Raw genomic sequence first — 6,000 nt, 5'->3', positions numbered from 1 at the left:
CTGAAATTTGAGTTTCCATCTCGTGTCTAGTCTCATCTTGACACTAAGAGGAATCAAGAGATTCATACTAAACTGGGAATTAGTTTTTGACGGATTGGAATCCTTTGGGGGTCAATCTTTATGAAATGCCAAAGAATAACTATCTCATTGCCTGACCCCTCAAGGAAACAGAAAAAGATGATCTGGATGGGCAAATTGGACCTTTGGAAAGGCAGCCTGAGTCTATTAGAAAAATCAGAATGATTTGAAGTCTAGACATAACAGTAAATCTCAGAGAGGTGAAGTTCTGTGCTTTCTATGACCGAGAGATTTGCCTCCTGGTGAAATTTCTTCCCATTGTGTCAGTGATGTCTGGAGATGCACCTGCATTATGTCAGGAAATTGTTTTGATCTATTCAAGCAAACACTTGTACGGTCAACTCAGAAGAAGAATAATCAAGTTAATTATTTAATTTAATGAGTTGAGGGACTGTTATGCACAAATAGACGTAACTGGCAAGTCAATGTAGCCACAGCATTAAATCTGTTAACTCTGCTCTATAATTTTTCATATTTCTTGGCTTTTGAAAATCTGATGAAAAGTGGACTGTCTTCCCTGAAAAGTTCACACTTGCACACTCACACACACATACACTTTTATTTATTTATTTTTTTTTTGCAGAATTTTAACAGAGTCCCTGAACTCTACCTACAGATTCGGAGGTAACAGACAGGCACTTCTGGTTACATTTAGATTCAGTTTGACTCACGAAAATTTTATCCAGAGACTTTCACTTCTAGTAGAACTCAAAACAGCTGGAAGGCCATGGCCATGACTTTTGGTGTAGAATAAGGTGATATCAGACTACTAAATATAAAAACAGCCACCCCAGAAGTGTTATGAGTCATGTTATGTCACACCTGAAAACAAGCCTGTGGATGGAAAATTAGTGGTTTAAGAGAACACGGACATCAGATCCCTGATCTTTTTTTTTTTTTACAAATGCTAATTTTCTTCTCAAGCGAATTTCACTATAAATAGAATTAAAAGGGTTTTATCTCTTCAACTATACTTCAGTAAAAAAATAAAACATAAATTAAAAAATAAAGAGAAGGCAACCATTAAAATAAATATAAATTGAGTTTAAAAAAGATTTTATCTCAACTCAAATTTGTAACTGAGGTCAAATTAAGATTTAAGCACAAATCTGAAACTAGTTTTCTATTATAAGAGAGATAGGTAGCTCTCATCTTTCCTATGTGGCTTTGTATCAGTGAGCATATTTATCTGTTTATGCATTCAACAACCTTACTGAGCACTGGCTATGTTCCCAGCACTGTGCTATGCACTAGAGACAGAAAGACAGATAAATAAAACAGCCCATCTTCAGAAAGTGGGAAAATGTTGAAAAACCAAGAGAAGTATTTAATTAAAGGCATCAGGTCAATTACAAGGATGAAATTTGATGGGAGAGAAAAAGATTGGTTTCCTAAGATAGATATATATAGATATAGATATATATAGATTATATATAAATCAATAAATTTCTTATATTAAGAAATTAATTTTTAAAAATTTTAAGAATACTTCTAAGTTATAATCTTACGATGGCCATAAAAATAATTTGCTAATGTATACCAACAAAGCTTTACTCTATAAAACTCGAGCTAAAGTTTTGAGGAATATTCCTTATTTTGTTGTTGGAGAAAAAAAAATTGCTTCTGTTATCCATTTTTAAGAAATAAACACCCACCTAGTGGCTAAAACTGAAAAGATCAATAATATCAAATGTTGGCAAAGATAAGGAGGAACTGGAATTCTCATTCACTGATGGTGGGAATTTAAATTGGTAAACACTACTTCCGGAAAACAATTTGGCAGTTTCATATAAAGTTAAATATTTTCTGTCCCATGACTCAGCAATTCACCTAAGTTTTTACCCAACAGAAATTAAAACATGTGTCCAAAAAAGATTTATATGAGAAAGTTTATAATTACCTCAGACCAGAAAATAACCCAAATGTTTCTCAAAAAGAGACTACACAAATTTTCGTATATTCGTAAAATGGAATACTATTCAACAAGGAAAAAGGATGGGTAACTGATAAATGTAACAACATAGAAGGACCTCAAAAATATTACGCAGTGAGACAGAAGCTACACACAAAAGAGAACATACTGTATGTCCTATTCTAGAACAGGCCCAACTAATTGAAGATGATAGAAATCAGAACAGAGGTTGCCTCTGGGTGTTGGCTATGACTGACAGAGAAGAGGCATAAAGGAATTTTCTAGACATTTGGAAATGTTTTATACTTTGGGTGCATATTTCACGGTGTAGTAAGCAGAATAATGTTCCCCAAAGAAATCCATGTCTTAACGTTCCAGGCCTGGAGTGTGTTATCTTATCCAGCAAATCTTATCTTATCAAATCCAACTTTGCAGAGTTGATTAGGATTAAGGGCCTTGAAGTGGAGAGATTACCTGGGTGGGCTCAGTCTAATCATAGCAGCCCTGAAAAGCAGAGACCCTTTCCAAGCGGTACTCAGAGTGAGAGCCTGACACCAGAAGACAGGGCAGAGAGATGTAACGCTGCTGGCTTTGAAGATGGAGGAGAGAGCTATGTGCCGGGGAATGTCCTTAGAAGTTGGAATAGGTAAGGAAACAGATTCCCCTCTAGAGCTCCCGGAAAGGAACACAGCCCAGTCAACACCTTGATCTTCATCCAGTGAGATCTATCTTACACTTCTGATCTAGAGGAGAGTAAGATAATAAATGTGCATTGCTTTAAGCCACTGAGTTTGCGGATCAATAGAAAACTAATACAAATAGGCACATGCATTTGTCAAAACTCATCAAAATATACATTTTAGATCTGTATGTTTCACGGCATGTAAATTATATCTTGTTATGGATTGTACTGTGTATCCTGAAAAGATATGTTTGGGGTTCTTCAGTTTCTCTTTTTAATTGAAATATAGTTGATCTACAATGTTGTGTTAATTTCTGGTGTACAGCACAGTGATTCAGTTATACATGTGTGTGTGTATATGTGTGTATATATATATATGTATATATTCTTTTTCACTATAGGTTATTACAAGATATTGGATGTAGTTCCCTGTGCTATACAGTAGGACCTTGTTATTTATCTATGGCCACTATTAAAAAGTCTATAAACAATAAATGCTGGAGAGGATGTGGAGAAAAGGGAACCCTCCCACACTGCTGGTGGGAATGTAAATTGGTGCATCCACTGTGGAAAGAGTATGGAGAGTCCTTAAAAAAACTAAAAACAGACTTAGCATATGATCCAGCAATCCCATTTCTGGGCATATATCCAGAGAAAACTGAAAAGACATGTTAAGGTCCTAGCTCCCAGCACTTCAGAATGACTGTATTTGAAAAAAGGATGGTTGCAGATGTAATTAGTTAAGATGAGGCCATACAAAACAGGATGGGTCCTTAGTCCAAAATGACTAGTGCCCTTATAAAAAGGGGAGATGACAGAGACACACAGTGAGAACACCGTGTGGTGACAGAGGCAGAGATGGGAAAGAAGCGACTGAAAGACCAGGAACGTCCAGGGTTGACGTCCATTGTCAAAAGCCAGGAAGAGGCAAGGAGGGGTTCTACCCAGTGTATCACACAGGGGCGTAGCCCTGTAACCCCTTAATTTTGAACGTCTGACCTCCAAAACTGTGGGAGAATAAATTTCTGTTGTTTTAAGTCACCTAGTTTGTGGAACTTTGTTAAGGCAGCGCTGGGAAACTAATACATATTTTACAAGAAAAAAAGAAAGAAATCTGCAGTAAGAAACAGAAAAGAAATATTAAAGATACAGTTGAAGCCCCTTCATAGTTCTGCCCAGTAAATGTCTCTCCTCTCACCACAATTAACCAGTATCCTTAATTTCTTGTTTATCATTCTATTGCTTGTGTTTAGACATTTGCTCTGAGTGAATCACAAACATTTTGCATGTTTTTAAACTTTATATAAACAGAATCATAGTGTATGTATTCTTTCATAATTTTTTTACTCAATGAGCGTGTTGCTACGTGCAGCTCTGATGCACTAATTTTCATCATTGTATGGAATTCCACTGTATGAACAAAGCAACATTTCTTTATCTGTCACCCTGTCAATGGACACTTAGGGTATTCCCTTTTCCCCCCACTATTACAAACATTGTTGCTAGAAACATCTTTGAACACAGGTTGACATTTCTTAAGGGTACAGACTTCAGAAATTACAGAGTAGAATTGCCAAGTCTTAGAAAACGTGCATCTTCAACTTGATAAGACAGTGCCAAGCTGCTCTCGCAGTGATGCCCCAATTGACATTCAGTTGTCTCAGCACCGTTTATTGACTAGTCCATCCTTTCTCTGCCCTAATATAACATCAGTCATATATCAGGTTGCAATATGCTTCTGGGCCTTCTGCTCTGCTCCACTGCTGTATTGGTCTCCTGTAGCACAGAGCACTGTCATAATTACTGAAGCTTTGTAATAAGCCTTTACATCTGGCAGAATAAATCTCCCCACTTTTTCTTCTTCAAAATTGTGTCTTCCCTTTCGTGGTCCTTTGTGTTTCCATACAAGTTTTAGGGCAAATATTTCCAGCCCCATGGGGAAAAAGAACTTAAAATTTTCCATTGCAATAACATTTAATGTAGTAGATTAAATTGGGGAAGAAATCTTAATGATACAGAGTCCATGACGATGTATGGCTGTATATTTTTCTCAGATTTCCTCCTCCTCCCTTAGTGATGTTTTGCAATTTTCTCTATAAAGTTCTCAGATGTCTTTAAATAAAGTGGACTCCTACTTTGTATCTTTTGTTGCTATTACTGACAATATCTTTCTTTCCACTACATTTCGTGCTTGATAACTGCTGGTATATAGCAATGCTTTTGACTTGTCTTCGTTCAGCTTGTATCCATAAACCTTGCAAAGCTCTCTTATTTGTTCTAAAATAAATAATTTTTAATCTGACCAATGGTTCTGAGATTCTATCTTTATATGCAGTGTTATTCAGTTCTTTCAAGAACTCAACCTAAAAGCACAGTTTGATCAATGCACAGTAGTTCTGAATAAATGCTGTACATTTTTTTAAACTATAAAAAGCAGTATTACATGCTTTAAATGATGCCACAACTAATCCAGTTACACAGTTAGTACATGTTTGAGCCACATGTGAAAATACAGGTTAGGTTAAGTTAGAACAAACTCTAGAGACTTGTCCAGATTCTTAAGGAATTGTGTTTTACCGAACACAACTCATTCACTTAACTGTCATTCAGCCGGTTCTGCAGTAGATTCATCCTAGGTACTAGGGACAGTCGTGAATAAGACAGTCCAGGTCACTGCCTGTGTAGAGTTTTTATTCTAAGGAGGGAGCAAACATTTAACAAATAGTGGCAAAAATGATTACTTTTTAGTTATGATGCTATATCAGAGAAGTACAGGATGCTCTAAGAGAATGCCACAAGAGGAGTTCACTTAGATTCGGAAACCAAAGGGGTTCTCTCTGAGGAAGTGATATGGAAGCCAGTAGCAGCCAGCCAGACAGAGAGGGACAAGGGCATTTAAGCAGAGGAAACAACCCCTGAAGGGGGCTGACAAATTCAAGGCACTAAAGATGCCACGATGGTTGGCGCAGAGAAAACAGTAAGAGGCAGAGCAGGACCAGCTGAGGTTGGAGAGTTGGGCAAGAGGATATCATGCAAGACTTTGGCGGTCTTTTATCCCAAGTATAATCATTAGCTCTGTGAAAAGATCATTCTAACTCCTGGGTGGTGAAGAGACTGGGAGGGATGAGAGAGGAAGTGAAAAGGCAGCAAGAGGCTATTGTGAGAGATGGTGGCGACTTAGGCTGCGGAGGCAGGAGCGAGTTGAAAATAATATTGCTTTGTGATATATTTTGGAGGTAGGTTCAACTGGACGTGGTGAGGATGCACTGACTGGAGACGGGGTGCCTGTTTGCAAGAGAAAGTGCCAAAATGGCTCTTAGATTTCTGA

This window comes from Camelus bactrianus, chromosome 7 (genome assembly GCF_048773025.1).
Source record: "Camelus bactrianus isolate YW-2024 breed Bactrian camel chromosome 7, ASM4877302v1, whole genome shotgun sequence".
Taxonomy (NCBI): domain Eukaryota; kingdom Metazoa; phylum Chordata; class Mammalia; order Artiodactyla; family Camelidae; genus Camelus; species Camelus bactrianus.
This window is presented reverse-complemented; position numbering follows the sequence as displayed.